General features: G+C 37.2%; 1 protein-coding gene and 1 long non-coding RNA gene across 2 annotated transcripts in view; one reads left to right on the top strand and one right to left on the bottom strand.

The window, feature by feature from the left end:
- The window catches only part of LOC147572084 (uncharacterized), a 526,072-nt gene that overhangs the window by 288,969 nt on the left and 213,651 nt on the right, over positions 1-23,452 (top strand). The window lies entirely within an intron of this gene.
- The window catches only part of LOC147572085 (uncharacterized), a 29,231-nt gene continuing 6,847 nt past the window's right edge, over positions 1,069-23,452 (bottom strand). Inside the window, exons 2-3 of the long non-coding RNA XR_015246645.1 lie at positions 3,265-3,425; positions 1,069-1,271 (exon numbers count right to left, since the gene is read on the bottom strand). This is a non-coding gene — a long non-coding RNA (uncharacterized LOC147572085). The remainder of the gene's footprint in view (positions 1,272-3,264; positions 3,426-23,452) is intronic.

Raw genomic sequence — 23,452 nt, forward strand, 5'->3', positions numbered from 1 at the left:
AATTGTGCTACTGTTTTTTTATGATACTCTGGAATCAAAGTGCCCACACAGGCCAATTAAATTTGAGTCCCTTTACAGGGATAGTTTTGAGACCAACCTTTAAGGTTTATTCTAATCCCAGGAGAGTTCTTCCTATTTTTCTCTTACCCTGATTCTCTTTTATAGACTAGCTGGTGTTAGGTCTTGCTTGTTGCTCTCATGGATTTCGTAGCCTCTTCTTACTGATTACTACCAAAATCTCCATTAGTTTTGAGAGCAATCTTAGGCTTGAGCTTTAGTTCCTTTAAGAGAGATCCTTGGAGCTCTCTGTCATGGCCTACCTCTCCCCTTGGAAAAAATCTCTGAGCCACTGCTCGAGAACTGGAAGTGGAGACAGTGGCCCACTTCTTCAGACTGACATCCCTGCTTCATTGGTGGGGTACTAAGGAGGAGAAGTAGCCTCTTGTCTTTCCCACTCGCCTTTCCCCATGTGAAATCTCCCCCATATAAGCAACCTGGGGTGTTAAAAGGATATCATTGTCAGTCTGTTATATCTGGGGTAAAACATCTGACCTACAAGAAAGGGAGTCCTTGAACTCTTAGATGCAGTCATTTGGAATTTAGTTTCTATAAAATGGAGCTAGGGGAAGTGAGAAATGCTGGTGGCCTGCCCCTTCCAAGGAGCTATCATAACCCTTGACTAGGAGCATGGGGGAGTGGGAGTCCTATCTTCTTGGCCATCCCTGCCCAAGTAGACCTTCTGTCATGCTGAGCTGGGAGTGCGAGAAGGAGGGAGACAGTAAAGGCTCAATAGCCACAGACTCTTGTTATTTTTTTTTGTCTTTATTCTTTTTTAATTTTAAAAATCTTTATTTGTTTTTGAGAGCGAGAGAAACAGAGTGTGAGCCCGGGAGGAACAGAGAGAGAGGGAGACCCAAAATCCAAAGCAGGCTCCAGGCTCTGAGCTGTCAGTACAGAGCCTGACGTGGGGCTCAAACTCACCAATTGTGAGATCATGACCTGAGCCAAAGCAGGACGCTTAACCAACTGAGCCACCCAGGAAACCCCCCCCCTTTTTTTGGTCAAATCTACTGTTGCAGTACATTTTCTTGAAAAGATATGTTTTTGGATTTGTTGTAATCCCTGGGACAGCTTCTAGATATTTAAAGTTCTTTCGTGTATGTGTATAATTTCCATCAGTTGTTTCACTACGGAGGGGGTCTGCAGAGCATCTCTCGCCACCATCGCCAAAGTGGTCAACCCTCAGTGTTAAGAAACTTGCACTGGTATTACTTTGGAATGAAGGAAGCACAATATGAGAGAGAAGAAACAATAGTTGAATAACCTTGAGTAAATTATTGAACCTCAGTTTGGTCACCTGTAAAAATGCACATAATAAGAGTTCCTACATCATAATGTTATTTCATGAATCAAAATTAGACAGTGAATATAAACATTTAGCATAGTGCCTATCACACCCCACATACCTAAAAAATGTGGTTGAGCAACTGAATGAATAAACATTTGGAATGGAATAGGTGTCTTCCTTATTAATCAGTCCTGCTCACAGGTCATGTTCCCTCCTTCTTCCCTAATGATCACCACTTTGCAATTTTTATCATTAGATTATGCCAATGTCACTGTTTGTAGTAATCATCTCTACACCACACTGGGTCACTGTCATGCTCTCTAATACGCCTTCTTTCATAGTTCTTAATGATTTCAATGTCCACACAGATAAACTTTTTAATGCTTTGGCTCCTCAGTTCCTTGACTTTCCCCCACCAAATGATGGTGTTTCCTTCCCTACCTGAACCTTACCTCCATGATTATTCCTTTGACCCTTTTTTCCCAATCACAATGACTCTCCATCAACTCTATTTTAAATATCCAACTCTCTGATTCTCAACTCCTATCTTTGAGTCACTACCCTTAAAATCCCAACTACAGCATTTCTCAGTGCCACTGAGACCTTGTTAGCATCAACCCGGCCAGCTTTATACTTTCCCTCATCTCCTAATAATCTTTCATTTCCTCCATACCGACCTTAGATTTTGTATTCAATCATTGTAGTCTCTCCTTTGCATATATCATCAACCCTCATGGCTCTCTTGTTTCATCATATTATCCTGATGAAACTATAACTCTAGTAAAGTAAAACTTTCTGTGATGCACTTATAGCTATACAGTTCGATGACATGGAATACACGGCTATGGTAACTGATCTCACTTTAAATTAATTATCAATAGCTTCAAGGGACTTTCTTAATGTAAGCATACTATATTTTCTTCATCCACTCTCCCTTCCACTCTCCTGGATGATTTTTCATGATTTCTTCTATTTCTTCAACCTGCCAATACCTCCTCCTTCATTCTTATTTCCAGCTGATGTCTTAGCATTCCCCAACAAATGCTATTGTTGGAGCATTTTAAAGAGAATTTCTTTAAGTTCCTAGTAATGCATCACCCACCTAAGAGTACCTATACTATTATATTCCGAAGTACCTCCTTTACCGTGTTCATTTATGTTTCTACCCAGGCTCTGTCTCCATCTGTGCATAAAGACCATACTCTTTTGCCTGTTCTGGATTTCTCCATACTTCCAACAACATCATGTTTTTTCTGTCTCATTGCCATATTGGCATACTACTAATTCACTCATCATAACATCATCACTTGATAACACTTAGTTCTACAGCTATGTTCCCAAGTTTTACCTTTATAAACAAAACTTCTCGAGGAGTTTCTCTGTCTGCTGTTACCAGTTTCCTTCTTGCCATTCTCTTTTGTACTTACTGTAATCAGGTTTTTCTCTCCTAGTCCATAGGAATTGCTTTTGTCAAGGTCACCAAAGACATTCATATTGGTAATTTTAATTGCCAGTTTTCATATTTGTACTATCTGTAGCATTAGACACAACTTATATCCTTCTCCTAGAATCACTTTTTTCTCATAATGTCCATCACTTCTCTGACATATCTGACTACTTCTCAGTTACTTTGCCGGTTCCTCCTTATTTTTCTGAATTCTGTTCTAAACTCTAATTCTTTGACCTTCTTTTCCTGCCTTTATTCACTTCCAAAGTCATATGATTTTCCTCTCATGGGATTTAAATACCATTTTTATATTTATGACAACAAAATTTGTATTCTGCAGCTGGGATCTTCCTCTTAACTTCAAATCTATCCATCCAACTGCCCAGTCAACATAACATTTATCTATCAGACAACTCCCACAGAAAATGCTTCAAACCCTACCACTAGCATGCAGTTTCTGCTCACTTACCTATATTGGTTAGTGGTGGTGACATATTTCCAGGCATTGGATCAAAAACTTTGGTATTAATCTTGATTCCTTCTTCTTATGTCTGGTCCATGGTTTCATCATCTCTCTCCTGAATCATTACAGCATTTTTAAAATTGATGCCTTAGCTTCTGCATTGGTCTCTGTAGTGTATAGTTGACAGCCTTTAAAATTTTAAGTCCACCCCTGAGATTTCACATATCCCTTCTTTGCTTTATGTTTTCCCGTTAACACTCATTTCCATGATTTTAATGTTTTACTGTTATCTGTTTATTATCTCTCTCCCTCAATACCAGACATACTGCATGAGGGCAGGTAATTTTTATTTTTATCTTTTTCACTACTCTATTTTCAGTGCCTTTAGGAATGCCTGGCATATAGGTAGAAGTGTGAACAGTTCTTTTTTTTTTCTTTTTAAATAAATAATGAAGGGCTCTATAATAAATTTTGGAGAATGGAACAGGAGAGAAAGGAGGAAATAAGATGTCCAGGAGGCAAGAATTTTGGTATAGAGGAGATAATTAAAACACTTGAATGGAAAAAATATGTAAGCGTAGAGGAAAGTCAGCAGATAGACAACAAAGAGAATCACTAAATTGGAGCATAGAAGGAAGAAAAAGCCCAGTTTGTGAGACATACAGAGAAAAAAAATCACAGACAATATCATGGAAACTAAAAATGAGATAAACTGTATAAAGTGTAGTGGAGAATTTGAAGAGGGTCAGAATAAAGAAATTCAATTCCATTAGAAAAATGATTTAATTGAACAGTGTCAGGATATTGATGGGTCCATAAATCAGATGACAGAAGATTAAGGAAGTAAGGGATGCTTGTAAGAGCAGTGGGGTCTGGAGGTAGGTTGCTTGTTTAAGGATCTTAGCTGTAAAATAATGTCAAATAATAGGACAGTGATTAAAATGGATCAGTAGTTTCAAATGGGAAGAATTTTCAAGGTTTTGGAAATTCAAACATATTTCAAGGAGAAATAAGAGTTAAAGAAAAAAAAAACTAAAATAGAGTGAGCACTAGTAGGGATGTGGTCTCTTTGAAGGATGGATCCCATCCAAGACAAAGGAGGTCAGGTTTTACTCTGAGAAGGGTGTGTGTGTGTGTGTGTGTGTGTGTGTGTGTGTGTGTGTGTGTGTGTAAAGGGCATCATGGGAAGGGAATTGCTGTGTGAAAGTGAAAACAGTGAACTAACGGCCAAAAGTACTCTTAGATATTGATTAGAAAATTCAGTATAGGGAAAACATAGTTTTAAGTGTCTAATATTAAACTGACATTGTGAGTTGCCTTTCACTTTGGTGGGGGCCTCTCATGAAGTCAGTAACTCTGACTCTCAAGTAACCAATACGTGTGCATAACTCTGCAAGCATGTAGAGAGATTTTGTGGTCCGTGCACACATGATCCAAAGAGTCCGAAAGCTCTCAGGCTGTGAGTAGATGTTAGTCTGAGGCAACCACAATCGGTGCTTGCTTGGTTAATAAAGTAGTGGGGTTCTCCCTCTGGACTGTCTGCTCCAGGCAAACTCCTCCTTTGACTCTGCCTGAGGCAGGCCTCAGGTCTGAATATAACCTGGGAGGAAAGGAACTGCTTGAAAGCCCTGGTTCCACCACTTTTATTTCTCTGATCTTGCCCCCCTAACCTGCTGATGCCCCAGGTTTTTGTAATCTGTACCTTACCTTCCTCATTGCCCATCCTGAGAGCTTAATAAGTGGGTAGTTTTTATAGTATCTAAAAAACATAAAATTTAAGCACTGCTGATGTGGGTTAAGATGGAAGATTACTCAGTTTATGAAAAAAAAATCCTAGTGATGATTGTGATGTTGAATATGCTGATTTACTTCCAAAAATACATTTGTTCGTTTGTGAGTTCTGTCGCAGTAGTTATTTTAATACAAAATTGAATGCTATTCCTGGCTGGGTAGAAAAAAAGGCTGGTCTTTGAGGGGGTCAAGAATAATATTTTGTGGTGAAGACTGATGTTGGTTTAGTGCAGTCCATTCATTGTTATTACTATTGTTATGTTATGTAAATAAAACTGGCCTTTCTCTTCAGTGTGGTGGTGTCGTGGATTTAATTAAATTTGAAATTAGGGAAGGGCAGGGAGGCTTATCAGTTTTAAAGAAATTAAAAATGGGTTCTAACAATTTAGAGTGTAAAGCATTGTCGTCTGTTTAAAGTTAAGATATTAAAATAGGTTCTTTAATCAACCACTGTTGTATTAACAGATTCAATCCATTAAAAGCATTCAATAGAACTATATTTCCTACATAAAATTATCCCACATCAGCATTGCTGCATGGTATGGAATTGACCAATGAAATGAGTTTTACTTAACTGAAGGTCAGAATAATTCGGATTTTTGAGTAGGATACAGAAATAGTTTCTGGTCAGCTATAATATCTGGAGTAATCTCAAGTAACATAGTGGGATAATGACCTATTTGCTATTTAAAATCTTTCTATTAAAGGCAGTTTGGTTTTCAACTAATAAAAATTCCCTTTTTTTTTTTTTTTTTTTTTTTGGTGGTGGTACTTTTCTGAGTTGAGTGTTTTACCTTCCTGGAACATGGAGTTTCTGTCCAGAAAAGGAGATAAATGTGGGGTTTTTTGTTGTTTGTTTGTTTTGTTTTGTTTTTGCTTTTTGGGTTTTTTGTTTGTTTGTTTGTTTGTTTTTTCACTTGAGCCCAATGTCGGGGCATCTGTGTTCAATATTCGGTACTTACATATTAAATACAGTTCATTCATTACAGATTATTTGCCTCCCTTTCTAATTACAGAAGATTTGTACCTAGTGAAAAGTCATTATTTATAATCTTTGGCCTATTTAGTTAGGGCATTAGTTAAATCTTTATTCTTTCATATTATGAGGAAGTAATTATGATAGAAGAAAGAAATGCTGATTTAAAAATAGAGGCATTCTTACGTGGTTTTTTTATGGGAACAAAAGGGTTTTAAAATAGTTTTAGTTTAGATTAATTCATAATGCAGTGTACAGCTAAGAAAAGAGTTCATGTTTGTGATTAAAATGTGAGAAATCCATAAGCACTAACAGTGAAATTATGATGCCCAGTTGATCATGCAAATTTGACTTCACCGGAACTTTTGTGTATTCCTATAAAACTAAAAAGACAGTTGGTCATATCAATTATAGTACGAATAATGATCAGTATCAGCTGAGTACAGCCAGTGAAATCCATTGTTTTCAGTTAAGAGAGCTAGAGATTTTTAATCCACATTATAAGAACTATCTTTCTTTCATTATAGTTCAGTAACTACCACTTTATTTTCTTTTTAAAAAACGGCCTATGTTTATTTTTTCACAATTAAAAAAACATTTTCAACATTATTTAAAGTAAAAGAACAAAATCTGGGATTAAAACAGAAACAGCTGCCCATCTGTCCCATCCCCACACAATTGTTCCAACTGACAAGCATTTATTCTGAGACTTCATTTCAGCAAATGTGGAAAATTGTGCATTTGCAAATGACTAAAAAATCATACTGATATGCTGGTAGCATTTTATGCTGCCTCCTTCATAGATGAAATATGGTATTCTTTTCTTAGAAAAAAGAGAGAGACCTTACTGTGTCACGTGATTGATTGCTGTAGAGTTTTCCTTTAAAAGACATATCTGACAACACAGAATAGCAGATTGCATAGATGGTGTTCATACTGTTCTGCTTTATAACAGAAAACTTGTTAGTAACGTACATTTTAAAAATGGGGATTGTGTGTTGGGAGCAGAACAGTGTTGCAAAGGTAGCTAGAAAATAGGCAATGTGCAGTTGTCTTTTGAAGAAAGCAATAATATGGCTACTAGAAGATTTCTGAGACCGTCTGGTATAAATTCCAGCCTCTGACCATGTGACTGAGTCTAAAATCAGCAGAGGGAAAATTCCTTCTGTGTTAACATATTTCCGCTTCAAACATTCTGAATAGACAAACTCACCTTGCTGGGGTATCTCATGTATGCGATTTTATAAACAGAGGAAAATTACAGAGTCCAAGCCCCAACTTGAAGATAAAGTGTTGAGGATATAATTCCAATATCTTGCAGGTACATGCGCATGCCTTGCTTTTCAACATGCATATAAAATGGCTACATGTAGAAAGGCGTTATAACCATGGTAATTGTCGGGATAAATGAATACCGAATGTAAGAATTGTCACTATGACATGTTTTACACTACCTACATGTTAAAAATCCTTTTATGCCAATAATTTGCATAACATGCTTAGACAAGCATATGTTGTCCCTCAATTTCTTAAAAAAAATGACCCCAGTTAACAGTGCAGTAAGAAATGTCTTCATATTTCATTATACACAGATAGTGTGAGCTATGGACGATCTCACACGAACTAGAAGAAAAAAGAAATAAGAAATTTAGAGAACCGTTAAACTGGTAGCTTAACAACAGCAATGAATATATATACATACTTTGTTTATATATGTATATATACACACAAACACATATACATATATACATATATATTGCAATTTTAGGAATTTATCCTTATGAATATCCTTCGTGTTCTGTTTCTTCTGAAGATAATTCCAGCCTAGATGATCAAAACATACGTTGAATATTTATATTTGCAATACTGTGACAGTACCCACTTGATGTTTAATCTGAAAGGTTTAAATCTATTAATCTAAGTATCTATAACCAGTACAGTAGTTTTCTAACACATACATTAAAGCCAATTGTCAAATATGAAGAAAAACCAGGCTCTGGAGATTCTTGCATATTTTTTAACAACTGATAATCAGTTTATTAAAATAATTGGTTTAAGCATCCGCAGTGGTGACTTTAACCTCGACCCCTGGCTCTATCACCTATCATGTACTTTTATTCCAAATGTCACCTGCTAAAAAGTAAGCATATTACTTTAATAGACCTACTCCGGTAATATAAAAGGTGTTGTAAAAAGACTTTCTGCACAGCAGTCCCGGCTAGCTGTGCTGCAGTGAAGCCTTCACACAGTCTGCAAAATAGCACAGCCGACTTATGTGCTTGGAGATTCACGCCCAGTGGAACAGCTGCATTTACCTTCTTCTGACTTTCACTGTTTACCTGAACTGCAATATAAAAGTGCCATTTATCAACTTTAGTTTGACGTTGTACACCACTTTAGTTGAAGGAGGGTAGCAAACGCCAATAAAGACTTTTATCAGAAATAGGAGCGTCAGTGTCATTACTTAATAGAATGAAATATCATGGGGATGAGAAGGTTGACCTAGATACCATATTTTTGCCAGAGATTTTCTATATAATCACCTGAGAAATAACTAATGAAATATAGGGAGGTAGTTCTGTGTTTCGTACATTTTGTTCTCAGATATTTCAAAGCTGGCTTCTTACTGCACAGATTTTGGGTCAGGTAAACACTGTTGTGAGGATTAAAATGTCATATAAGGTATATAAAGGACCTAGTTGCATACAACACAGAGATTTTTTAATAAATAATACATTCAATCCCCCCTTCACCACTTTGGATTTATCTGGAATCTTGTAATTGTGACACCTGTAATCCTTAGATTTAATTCAACAGTACTAGATTTTGTGTGAATTCCCCTTTTATTCTAATGAAGCTTTGACTTGTAAACTTCTCACTAAAGCTCTCAGTAAACTGCCTCTTTCCTAAATAGGGGTCATCTGGATAAAGACTCATGAGTGATCCTTCTCTTCCTCTCCACTTGGGATGTGAGCAGCAACCATCCCCACTCCCCATATTACTCCCACTCTACCTAGATACCCTGTGTGAATCAAGTTTATCTTTGGGGGCGGGGGCAGGAGGCTGAGATCAGATTCATGGAACTGAATGATGAGCTGAGGAGGAAACACCTTTTCAGTAGCTGTTCTCAGACAGCTGAGGTAGATGTTACCTGTTTCATATGTCCTCGGCTATGCTCCATCCATCCTATATGCCTATATTAAACCAACAGATGTCAGCGTCAGGAAGCGCACCAGCAGTGTTAACTCCTTGGCAAGGCTGCAGATAAATCAGTGGAAGGTACTTTATTTGGTACCTATTTTAGTACTTCACGATCAGTTTCTGTATAGTCAGAAAGAAAGAACTTTTATAGTGTGTACACTGGTATATTAATCTACATTATTTTCCTTCTTTGCTGTAGTAAAGATAGAGAGTAACTGGTTGGATTGAAATGATTATCTTCTCTTTAGGATCTGCTGTCATGTGGTAGGTCAAACAGCGGACTAAGTGTAAGGTTCTTGGGGTCTGGTATCATCACGGCCTTACCTTCTCATTCAAGGCAAGTTGCTCACACTTTCGGAGACTGTTCCCAGCCTATAAATTGGGTTAAAATAGTATTTTTAATTGCCCGGAATACTGCCTCTCGCATAAAATATGTTATAAATGGACAGTGAGATATTATATTAACTCAATAATCCAGGCCCTTTCAACCTTTTTCTTATAAAAATTCACATATATATTTTCACATATACATGTACATACACACAAACATCCTGATTTAATATTATAATACTGTATACTGTACCTTCCTTTTGTTTCCTTGACAATAATATGTTGTGGCTGTAATACAACTTCAGTTTTAATTTTAGTATAGTATTTCATTATAGGTATACACTGGGATTTAATTAATTGTTCCCATACGGGTGAATGTATAGACTGTTCTTAATTTCTTATTATTACAAATAATGCTGCAATGACATAATCATGCCATCCCCGTTTTCCATTTTATTTGCTTATGTTTGTCTTGTTTTTCAAAACACAGTTTTTATGTAATCAAATTTGTCCACATTTTAATTTTTCTTTGCAGGTTTTATGACATCGTTAGAAGGCTTTCCCTAAAGCCAGTTTATAAATATTTTAGACATCACTTTCTATGGGTAAATTCATGATTGCGTTGATGCAAAATGAATTATTACTATGTATATTCTCATTATTATTGTTAGGTGGAAGAAATGAGGAAGAGATCCCACTTTATTTTTTTTTTCCAAATGGCTAACCAGTTGTTCCAATATCATTACTGAATAATCTATTTTCCCACTAATTTGAATATTTTCTTATATACAATTGCACTTATTTCTGGATTGTCTATTATATTCATTTGTTTTGCTGCTGTTTGCATTGGCACTACACTTTTCAAAATACTGCAGGTGTTGTGAATAAAATCATTATTTATCAATTATTAACATAAGGATTTCATAGGGAAAATTCCCAGCTAAAGTTGTGACTGGAAATACTGGTTCTGTGATTTCAGGACTTTGAATAGTGTCTGGAAAAGGTAGGTAAGAGCACTGAGAAAAGTAAAAAAGGAGGGGGAGCTGAAGAAAAATATAGACGAATAGCGTTGCCATTCCAAAGGCAGTTGGAAACCACATGTATATTGAGGTACTGACTTGTACGTTCCCATACAGCACTGTGTATATTTGTATGAGTGTGAGGAAGGGATATGATTGAATTGTTCCAGCACTGATATGGGCTCAAAGACACCTACAAAAGGCTAAGTAAAATCATGACCTATGGGGCTGATGCTAGTTTCAGAAGGACAGAAAACCAGGAGAATACTAACATGTTGGGAAGAGAAGAGTCTCATCATGACATTGTAGGTGTTGACAAAATTCAAGAACATGTTCAACATAACTGAGAGTAACAGAACTGAGTGGGTAGAGTCGTGGTCAGAGACAAGAATATTGAAGCTTATGCGGCTGTGACCAGAATAAGGAATCCATTGTTCTTTCCTTCGTGCTGCCGATTTTTATACAAGAAACCTATCAGAGGGGTGAGATGCAGCTTGGATAAAATGGGAGAATAAAAGCTTTATGGACAGAGAAAGTATAGAATTCTTCTGCTATAATAGGCAGGAAAAGGTTTAGAAGAAAAGGAGGGCAAACTATATGTTTTTACAAACGAACTCGTATTAGGATTTGGTGCATGAGCAATATACTTAATAGAAAAGGGGGAATGGCAAGCATTTTGGAAAAAAATAAAAGTGGACCTGATCTAAAATGTGATGCAGAATTATTGATGATATGGCAGGAGGAGAAAGAGAAAGGGGGTATAAATATTTGAAAGGAGTTCTTCAAGTTCAATTAAATGCTTAGGCAAGTCCCCAAATTAAATTAGATGCCAAGAAATAGTTGGCAAGCAAAGTGTAGTAATTAAGTGCCATAGGGCCAGGAAGTGCTGAGCCTCACCGCATTATGCCACCTTTTCGTGGCCCTGTTCACCATTCCGTAATGGGAAACTTAGTAAATGAAACAAACAGATCAGAGTCCAAAATGGCACAAAAAAAGATCACTGAAACTAGATACTAAGAATAAACACAACTGTGGCCAGAGATGTGGATTCCAAGGACAACTTTGCATTGGCCAAATGGGAATTTACTCTCTTGTATAAAAAACGTGCCAGGCTCCTGGGGTCCAGCCTGAATGAAGGAAGATGCAGTGTTCACAGATGAAAGAAAAGCAGACTGTAAGTTAATAAGCTATTCATGTCCTTCAAATAAAGATATCCATGGATTCATAGCCTAGGCAATAACAAGAGTTTCCACCTTTTAGTATAAGTTCTAGTAGACAGATATTGGGTTCATGCTGCAGGCTAGCTGGAAGCTCTAAAGTACCGACAGTATAGGCCCATTCTCAGATCGGAATGTAAATATCAGCATCTCGAAATATCTAAGAGCTCCTACCAAAGTTCCAATGTTAATTCACTATTTGTAAACTCTGTAAATACATATATTTCACACATACTTTGCTTTTATTTTGATTTGGATGTTATAATGGAGTTTACAAATTAACGCAAGCAATCCCACCTCCGAGTCATTTATTTTGGTGTTTTATATAGTTGTTTTTGTATAGTAGAGTGGCCTTTCTGGTGGAGTTGAGGAGGGATTAAAAAAGATTGCAATTGGCAGAGGGAAGTAACTTGGAATTTATTTGTGCCTTAGATCAGAGTATCTAGCAGACACAGTGAATTACTTCACCTCTAATGGGTAGCATTAGTTTCACTGTTTATGAACACAAAGAGGAAATTGTAGCAGCTGGAGGAAATTTCTATTGCCACCCAAGCATTTTGCAAGGATCAGAAACCAGTTAATCCAATGAATTAGAGTTGTACATATTATAAAAAGTAGACATTCAGAAATTACTTTTTACTTATTATTAAAAACCAGTAGAGGATCAACAGCAGAGCAAGTCCTATGCATCATCGGTATAAAATAGGAAGTGTTTTTCTTTTCTTCATTGTTGGAAGACAAATGATTGCATCCATTCACACAACATCTTTTGGATGAAGTAGATCTAGGGACCATGACCTCTAATTTAGAGATGTGCAAGTGGGTGCAGAAAGCTCTCTGTGAACTGCCCAAAGAAGTCCAGCCAGTGGCAGAGCTGAGACTAGAGCCCTGCTACCGATTTAAATGTTCTTAAAACTGGCCCTCATTCCTTTATACTCCTTAAGATATATTTTTTTAATGTTTATTTATTTGAGAGAAAAAGAGAGAGTGAGAGTGCATGAGCGGGGGAGGGGTAGAAAGAGAGAGAAAGAATTCCAAGTAGAAAGAATTCCTCTGTGCTGACAGCACAGAGCCCAAGGTGGGGCTCCACACTACAAAACGTGAGATCACGACCCGAGCCAAAATCAAGAGTTGGTTGCTTAACCGACTGAGCCACCCAGGCGCTCCCTCCTTAGATTGTTAAAGCCTAAATGGTCACTGGAATATAATTCTTTTATAAAGCAGACTGGACTATTAGAATATCATAGAAATTGTAATATGGGATTGCTCTATACTTGATAAATGTCACTACATCACCAACAATATACTAAATTTCAGGTTATAGCCTCAAGTATCTTTAACTGAGTTGCAGAAAAGCATAGCAAGCAGAAAAGTTTTCCAATTTTATAACTGACAACCAAGAATACATGTAATAAGTTTTGTATAAAAATTACTTTTGAATGGCATTATGTGTTAGAGAATTTTGCCTAAATAAATAAATTATCTGTGAAATGGGAATAAAGCCTATGACTGCTTTGCTTTATATAGAGTGAGGATTAATGAATAACCCTGACAGACTGCTCTAAAATGATTGGAAAAGACTTGAAAGAGGGATTCAGGGTATTGTCAAAACACTAGGATTAATGGGGAAAGAGATTTTGTCCAAGAGGAAATGTTAATTTATTTATAATTTAAGTAGTAAATCCAGAAGACACTCATGTGTACTCTCCATTAGAACCACATCCTAAATATAAGGTTAAAGCAGTTTTATTTCATCTCCAAAGAGAAACAAATAAGAGAGAAATTTAAATTCAAGCAATAGAGATTAAGACTAGATATTTTTAAATCTCATTACTTCACAATCTGCTAATTTATAATTTGTTATAGCTCAACCAGGAATGGATTGAGCTTTAATGTAACACTTATCCTTTTTTTTCTTTTTTTTAAAGACACTTCCTAATTAAGTTAATAAACAAAATTGTTCTGTTCTTCTGAAGAGAAATATTTATCTTACTTAAACATTCAGGCTGGTTTTAAGTAGCTTAATAGTACCTACTGGCTACAAATAATAATTCTTCAAATGTTCTTTCTAACAACCCAAACATTTTGTAGAATGTCTGCTTCTCAACACTTTATTTCCTAGTATTTTTATGTTAGTACCTGTAATTGAAAGTCATTCAATTGCCTTTCAATTTTTAATCATAAACTTCAAGCTTTCTAGTGTTCAAACTGACCAGTCTCCTGAGAATCCAGCTTTTCCATAACAAGTCTCATACCCTCTGCTTCTCTCCCAGCTTTTCCTAACGGGCTCGGTTTAGACCTCTTGATTACTCAAGTAGATTACTGCAAGCCTTCTGTATGTCATAGTTTCTCTGGCACAGACACTGTATCTCACTGGTCTCTCTCTCAGTGTTCATCTCAATACACTGTTGCCGTAATATTTGGAAACGGCAGCCATTATTACTACCTTAAAAAGTTCTTTAATGATTCCCTTTTGCCTAGAGAATAGTTTGACACCATCATCATGTCATGCATAAGGCTCCATGCCTCACCCAAGTGTTCTTTTACATTTTCATCTGCTAGCCACAGACTCCATTCACAGAGCTTACACTGAGGGTTATTTGCTTTTCCTGGATCCCTACCCCTTCATTTTTCATGCTTCATTTTCTTTTCTTTCTTTTCTTTTCTTCTTTTTTCAAACTGGTTATTCTTCTAGACATGCCTTTGGTTGCTATCCTGGTCTTTTCTACAAATAGGTGAAGAGTTCATGTATCCAGATACATTCAAGCTTTACCATTTCTGTGTTGACTTTCTCAACCATTGTTTTTATGCATGCCTCTTGAACTTTGTAAACACATTGGTAAATAATAATGATAGCAATGTTTATGGAACGCTTTCACCAGTCACTTCATGGATTATCGATTTAAAACTCACCACAATTATATGAGAATGATCCATATTAGCTCCTGTCACTGATGCAGATCCTAAGGCTTAGAGAATTTAGGTAATTTGTTCAAGGTAATTTAGTTAGTAAGTGAAGGAGCTGAAGTCAGATCCATGCACTGCTATCATACTGCCAATGGTATTCATTTGTTTTAGGTCTACCTCTGCATCCTAAAGCAAACTCGGAGAAAAGAAACAATGCCGCTCCAGTATTTTCCACACCCAGTAGACATTGTAGAATGAAATATAAGAATATAACAATAATTAAATTGTGACAGGAACAATTCAAAGATGTACTGAAATCATTAGTAATGTGATTGTAAGATTTATGATTATGGTCATCCTTGGTTTCCTACTACATTTGTAACATTTTATTTTAACAAACGCCACATCTGGTTTTCTTTTTTTTTTTTTTTTTTTTTTTTTCAACCTTTATTTATTTTTGGGACAGAGAGAGACAGAGCATGAACGGGGGAGGGGCAGAGAGAGAGGGAGACACAGAATCGGAAACAGGCTCCAGGCTCTGGGCCATCAGCCCAGAGCCCGACGCGGGGCTCGAACTCACGGACCGCGAGATCGTGACCTGGCTGAAGTCGGACGCTTAACCGACTGCGCCACCCAGGCGCCCCTACACATCTGGTTTTCTATCCAACCATTATACCTTGCCTTTACTTCTTTGCTAAAAGAAGTCTTGTTTGGGCAAAGGTGTGAAGGACTATATAGTTTAGGAGAGACTTCAAGAGTCAATACTAATTAGTCTAAGCCAATCAATTATTTCTTCTTTGCTGGTGATTACTTTAGGAGTGAGCATGTGATACCATTCTAGCTGGAAGAACTAATGTTCCAGGAAGTTTCTGGGAAGATTTTATTACTCTTAATAGGGGATATAAGAAAGAGATCCTCACTTTTGGCATTTGGATGTGTGCAGTGATGTGTTTCCTGGTACTCCTGTCAGCATCTTTGATCACAAGGGGAATAGACTCTGCTAAATATTACAGAAAGGAAAGATGGAAAGGGTATGGGTTGTTGTCCTGTGTTAGATGCTGAACTAGTCAATTCTGGATCTATTCCATTTCCAGACATTTTATGACATGATGATACATTTTCTTTTCTGCATATGTTACTTGATTTTTTTTTTCTAATTATTGGCTCTTAGTAGTTCCATTATAAAATGCCTAGGTGTGGTTTTCTTGGTATTTATCCTATTTGGTTGGGATTTTTGGGTGACGTATTTCAACAATTTTGGCAAATTCTTGTCTATTACCTCTTCAAATATTCTTTCCAGCTTGATTTCTCTCTTCTCTCTTTCTGCAACTCCAATTATTCATACATTACATTGTTTGCTGTTGTTTCACAGATCTTAGATGCTCTGTTCTATTTTTTTCCCTCTTTGTTTTAGTTTGGATTGTTTCTGTTGGAAGTGTCTTCAAGTTCACTTATTCTTTCTATTCTGTGACCCATCTTCTGATAAACTCATCAAATGATCCCTGATTTCTGGTATCTGATATCATGGTTTTTATTTCTATTTTGCCCATTTGGCTCTTTTAAAAAATGGTTTCCACAGCTCTGATGAAATTTATTCTCTATTTACTTATATTGTCCACTTTTCTACTTTCATTAACATATTTATCATAATTATTTCAAAGTCCTTATCTGATCATTCCAATATCTATTCCATTTCTGTATCTGCTTCTATTGATGGGTCACATTTCCTTGCCTCTTTTTATGTGTCACCTTTTTTATTGCATGCAAGGAATTGCATCTAAAAAATGGTAGAGACTAAAGTGAATAATAGTAAGACTCAGAAGCATGAAGATTCATTTTTCTTTCAGGCCACTAGGGTGAGGGGTTGAGTCAATCTAATCTCCAGATGAGCTGAGATTGTTGTTACTATAGTTGGATCCAATTCAACATTGGCTTCACATGATTTGAGATGGAGATCAAAACATTTCTTTTAGCAGGACTGGAGATCTAAGCACCAGGAGACTCTTGATACATCTTGTGCTTTATAGTCCACCCCAAGTTTTCAAGCCATGTGACATCTCATGTTCACAGCAGGTTACTACTTGGTTGGGTTATTGTTTGTATTCCTAGCTCTCCATTGTTGATCCCAGCTTTTTGTGCCTTAGGACACTGCCCCCCCACACCTCCCCCTCCTGCTCTCATGAACCCAGGTTTTGGAGGACTAAAGGGGTAGATTCTAGGAAGGCCTGAATTACCTTTCAGGAATTTTTCCTCAGTTCTTTAGCTCTGCTCCCAACTTTGCTGGCTCTGCCTGCCTGGTTACCAGGAAGTGGTCCCTCTCAGCTCTTCTGCTGTCCCCCAGCCTTGGGCAGCCACTGATTCATACTCTGTGGGGGATGGGATTGCTAACCCTGCTCTTAACCTCCTTCAGGCTTTTGGCTCTACTCAGTCTTATATGTGTACTTAGGAAAGGCCTACAGGAAAGAGTTTGTGGGTGGGTGCAGATTCTGTATGTGACTGTTACCCACTGAATTCTAACCTGTCATGCCTGTCCATATTGACCTTAAAAGTTTCTAAAAATTACAGTGATTTCTCTTTACCTTTGTCCTTCTTCCTTCACTGCTCCTCCAAGAATGACAGTGGTTGTGGGAAGAGCTTGTCACTCTCTACATTTCAGTTACTTGGGTTTCTTTGCATCCTCATTCTTTGCATCATGATTAACACACACACACACACACACACACACACACAAAGTTATGACTGTATAGATTATCTGGGTTATTCTCATTGTTAGGATGGAAGGACATTATCCTGTAACTGTCTTTAACCTAATTGAAAGCAGAAGTCTCTTTAAGACACTTTTAATTGAGTTTTCTGTTACTTGCTGCTGAATTTAGCCTAATCAGATCTATACTATATTTGAAATTGTTCTTCAGGATGAGAAAACCATAGATCATTTAAATTACTTTTTTCCTCATTATAAAATTAATCTATTTTTGTGGGATGCCTGGGTGGCTCAGCTGGTTAAGAATCCTACTCTTGATTTCAACTCTGGTCACAATCCCAGGGCCATGGGCTCAAATCCCACATGGGGCTCCATGCTGGGTGTGGAGCCTGCTTAAGATTATCTCTCACCTTCTTCCTCTGTCCCTCCCCACTTGCACTCTTGCTCTCTGTCAAAAAAAAAAAGCAAGCTAAACTAAACTAAAATTAACCTATTTTTGATATAGAAAATATAAAAAATACAGAAAAACCACAGAGGAAAATTAAAATTACCCATAGTCACTTTTCATAGATATAAGCATTAATATCATTTTGTTGTATATTTTTTCAACTTTTTGTAATATATATCTATTTATCCATAGTTTAAAGCATATGTGCACTTTTATTTTTTTATTTATTTTTTTTTTAATTTTTTTTTTTCAACGTTTATTTATTTTTGGGACAGAGAGAGACAGAGCATGAATGGGGGAGGGGCAGAGAGAGAGGGAGACACAGAATCGGAAACAGGCTCCAGGCTCTGAGCCATCAGCCCAGAGCCCGACGCGGGGCTCGAACTCACGGACCGCGAGATCGTGACCTGGTTGAAGTCGGACACTCAACCGACTGCGCCACCCAGGCGCCCCTATGTGCACTTTTATAAACTGCTTTCTATTTATGCGAGACTATATCACACACATTTTCTGTATTATTAAATATTCTAAGAGCATGACTTTTAAAGCAGTATTATATTTTATGATTTTTCAAAACTTTGTATTTAATCAATTACATATTATGGGGCATTCTGAATGTTTCAGATTTCTCCCAATGCCAAATAGCCCTGTCATGAAAACTCTTCTATTCTGGAAACTTGTTGGTGGCTAATCCTGCACCAGTTGTGACGTCCATGCCACTGTTCTTTCCTCTGCCACTGCTCTTGACTCTACCACACACATTACTTGTAATGGAGCAGTAGGAAGTGTACAGGTCAAAGTAAAAATGAAGATCAGGGAGTTTATTATGGTAAAAATTAGGACCTAGTCTAGGAGACCAAAGTGTAAGGAGTCAGCAACTCTGGAACTCAGTATTTTTTATTACTGCAAGAGCATCCTCATTGCATTTTTCAATTGTGGTCTGGTCTCTATCTAATTTATCTAATCATATTATTCCCTCTGTTCAAATCCTGTAGTGTCTTTTTATAGATTTTAATAAAAATCAAACTCCTAGCTTGCTAGGCCAGACCCTTCATGATTTTGTCCCTGCCTCGCATGTTGGCAACATCATTGGCCAATACCCAAAATAGACCTTTACTCCAGTGAGCTTCTAGTTTCCCAAACAAATGTGCTTAATTTCTCTATGCATTTACCTATGTTCCACTAAATGCCTCAAGTATCCTTCCATGTCTCATGCCAGTTGTTATTCTTGTTAATTTCCATTCATCTTTCGAAAGCTCCAGCTTCATCTTTATTGGAAATACTTGATAATTCCTCAAACTAATATAGATTCCTTCCTTTTTGCTGCTCAAATATTGTATTCATACACTTATCATAGTACCAATTATACCATAGTACAATTTCTAGTTTTGTTTTATTTTTCTTTGCATAAACACTGGTTTTGTTTTGACTTTATATTCCCAGCACTTAGCACAGAGCCTGGATCCTAGCAATTTCTTGGTCAATGTTTATCTGAATGCTATAATAATGGTAATATATCAATCAGAAAAAAAAGTGAAAGTGCCTAATTACCCAATCACCCACCCTGACCCTCTCACCTCAAGCCTTCCACGCATCAGTGAGAGAGGCTACCCACCCTTTATAGAATTGTTAGGACCAAAAATCAAAAAATCATCCTTGATATGTCTTTTCCCTCCATAATCATAACTCATAAACTCCATTAGCAGGCCATGTTGGGACAAATGTATCATAACTCTAACCATTTCTCATCCTTCCAACACCAAGCTATTTCTTCTTGTCTTGGCTTCATACTAGTCTCCCTCTGTCTCTTTCTTTCTTTCTTTCTTTCTTTCTTTTTAAATGTTTTTATTTATTTTTTATTTTTATTTTTTTTTTTTAATTTTTTTTTTTTCAACGTTTATTTATTTTTGGGACAGAGAGAGACAGAGCATGAACGGGGGAGGGGCAGAGAGAGGGAGACACAGAATCGGAAACAGGCTCCAGGCTCTGGGCCATCAGCCCAGAGCCCAACGCGGGGCTCGAACTCACAGACCGCGAGATCGTGACCTGGCTGAAGTCGGACGCTTAACCGACTGCGCCACCCAGGCGCCCCTGTTTTTATTTATTTTTGATGGAGAGAGAAAGACAGAGCACGAGCAGGGGAGGCGCAGAGAGAGAGGGAGACACAGAATCCAAAGCAGGCTTCAGGCTCTGAGCTGTCAGCACAGAGCCCGACATGGGGCTCGAACTCACGAACCTGAGATCATGACCTGAGCCGAACTCGGATGCTCAACCAACTGAGCCACCCAAGCGCCCCTGTCTGTCTCTATCTCCCTCCCTCCCAACTTCTCTCCTTTCCCTTCTTTTCTTTTCTTTAACTCTAACATTTCACCACAGTCTATTCTTTACATAGTACCTGGAGAGCTCTGTTAGAAATGGAAATCATTCCATAGTTCTCCAAACAGCTTTACCATCATATTTAGGATGAAATTCATAGTTTTTGCCAAGCCGACAAGGTTCCACATAATTGGCAACTGCCTCTCTCTCTCTCTCTCTCTCTCTCTCTCTGTCATTTCAAACACTCCCTGCCTTGATCTTTCCTGTCTAATTGTCCTGATTTTTGTACAGTTCCTCAATACATGTTAATCTAGTTCTCACCTCAGGGACTTTGCATTTGTTGTACTCTTCTTCACACCATTCAGGTTCCTGATCAGAGGTTACCTCCCCAGTGAACTTGAAGGGTCCTGTTGCTCTAGCCTCCATCCTACTCCCTAGTTTCATTCTCTCATCCTCTTATCTTCCTTTGTTTTCTTCATGACACTTATCCCTAGAGACTACATCATGCATGCATTTTGTTTACTTGTATACCTTCTGACTTTTCACCATAATATAGGTTCCATGATTCCACAGGCTTTGTCTTGTTCACTGCAGTATTAATGATAAAAGTTTACTGAAATATAAATTAAGGGATGCATTTCATAGTCTAGGTTCTATTTTTTCTATCCTTTTTATATGCTGTTTTATTGGAAGATCTTCCCAACTGTTATGAACATGATTCCCTGGAAGAAATACATAATACATCACAATATATACACTCAGAAACCTACACATAACTGATAAGTATGTCTCACAAAACAGTACTTATCTTTACTGTATGAAATGCATTCTCTTTTTTCTGTTCTTTTTTTTTTTTTATGTTTATTTTTGAGAGAGAGACAGAGCGCAAGCCAGGGAGGGGCAGAGAGAGAGATGGAGACACAGAATCCGAAGCAGAGCTTCGAATCCAAGCTGTCAGCACAGAGCCCGACGTGGGGCTGGAACCCATGAGCAGTGAGATCATGACCTGAATCTAAATTGGACACAACCAACTGAACCACCCAGTCACCCCTCTTTTTTCTGTTCTATTCTATTTTTCATAAAACTGATTTTACTACTGGGACACCTGGCTGGCTCAGTCGGTTAAGCGTCCGACTTCGGCTCAGGTCATGATCTCACAGTTCGTGGGTTTGAGCCCCACGTCGGGCTCTGTGCTGAAAGCTCAGAGCCTGGAGCCTGTTTCAGATTCTGTGTCTCCCTCTCTCTCTGCCCCTCCCCCACTCACGCTCTGTCTCCCTCTGTCTCAAAAATAAATAAACATTAAAAAAATTTATTAAAAAGACTGATTTTACTACTTAGAAATGGATTATAAAAAGGGTTACTACTGATGGCTTTGCAGGCAGTATCTGCCAAAGAGGTTATAGCCATATTCATGCATCTATCTGTGTGAAAGTAAGAGTGTAAACATATGCGCATATTTGAAAGTATTATTACATTAAATTTATTTTCAGAATAACAGAGTTACAATAAAACATAAATTTAGTAAAACATTTCCCAGAAATTACGATTTTTATTCAACTAGCCATTTCTTTTGAAATATTGACTTAGCTTTGAGACAATATTCATTTTTTTAAATTGGGTTAACCATAAAATTAGTTAAAACTAAAAATGATTAAACACAATATTTTCTACATAAGGAAAACTGTTAAAAACAGGGGAAATGTTTATAGTTTTGCTAAGAAAATATGTGCGACAAAAATCTAAAAGTAAATATAAGAATAAATGAAAGTCATTCTCTTGAGTTCTGATCTTGGCCCCTTTGGACAGGAGTCCAACTCCAGGAGTAAGGAGATAGGTGTACCCTCTCTGTGAACTTGTCTTTAGAATTTAAATCTGGCAGCAGGGGGAGTACACATTTAGGGGCTCTGTGGAAAAACGGCACTGATGAAGGAGGGTCAGAAAAGTTGGAATTAGGTCAAGGAATTAGCTCTGTATCTTTCTTTTTTTTTTTAAGCCTGTAAATTTCACTTTGATTTGTCATGTTCATTCATCTTGTTGCATTTCTCAGGCAGAACACTGGGGAACAGCAAAGAGAATTTTATTTATATAAATTAATGTGCTAATTAGCAACAGTCTCACAGCTCTTGGAAAATTGCCGTTTCATTTTATTGCGCATTAAAGATTGGGTATCCCAACCCTTGTATGCCATTGGAAATGAAGAAATAACCCTCCTAAAATATTTTTGCCTCTCCAAAGGGAAATGTTAAATATAGTGGCCTCATGCTCATTTTCTTAGTGCCTCCTAGTAGCCTTTTTTTTTTTTTTTTTTTTTTTTTTACTATTTGTGCTTTTTCTTTAGACAAAGAATCTTTTTCTTTTTTTATGTTTATTTATTTTGAGAGAGGGAGAATGTGTGTGTGTGTGTGCGCACACACACACGCACCCCAGCAAGTGAGGGAGGGGCAGAGAGAGAGAGAGGGAGAGAGAGGGAATCCTAAGCAGGCTCCACACTGTCAGCATAGAGCCCGACACGGAGCTCAAACTCACAAAGGTAAGATAATGACTTGAGCTGAAATCAAGACTCAGACACTCAACTGACTGAGTCACCCAGGCGCCTGTCTCTCTCTCTCTCTCTTTTTTTTTTAGCTCTTACATCTTATTATATCAATTAACAATTACGTTTACATATAAAATAGCGTATGTGTGTATGTGTAGCGTGAGTGTGTGTGTGTATCCTGCTATACCCAGAAAAAAGTATTATGCTAACAAACAAATAAACCATGGAAAAATGCATAAAATATGAATCTCAAAGGCTGGAATATTTTAATTAATATTTAAAATTTTTGGATGCCATCCCTTTAAAGGATGAGTTCCAGAAGGTTGTATGCTGTGATCTATCCATATTGAGCTGAACGATCTTCATCAGCTAACTGGACTTTTTTTCAATTTGATGATTGCACAATCAGTGAAATAGTTACATCCTTCCTATTTCAGAGTAATATTTTGGGAAGAAATAAAAAGTGCTTCGGCTCTCTTGGAATATCTCTGAACTTTTGTAAATTCAATGATATACACTTGAGATATTCACTACCACCACATATACCAAAAAACTCCAACTGCACTAATATGTGTAAGCGTTGGTTATTAATTAATGCATCATTTAATACTAAATTCATACAAATGTCCTCTTTGTTTCTGTCCATCCTTCTTATATTTAAGATTTAGAACAGCCGGCCTGGTTTTCTATTTTATTTTGTTTCCTTCAAATGCTGCTAAAGGAGGATTTGTTTTTTTCCTGCATCTCTT

Source organism: Puma concolor, chromosome F2, assembly GCF_028749965.1.
Source record: "Puma concolor isolate L17-30 chromosome F2, mPumCon1.1.hap2, whole genome shotgun sequence".
In the NCBI taxonomy this organism is placed as follows: Eukaryota; Metazoa; Chordata; class Mammalia; order Carnivora; family Felidae; genus Puma; species Puma concolor.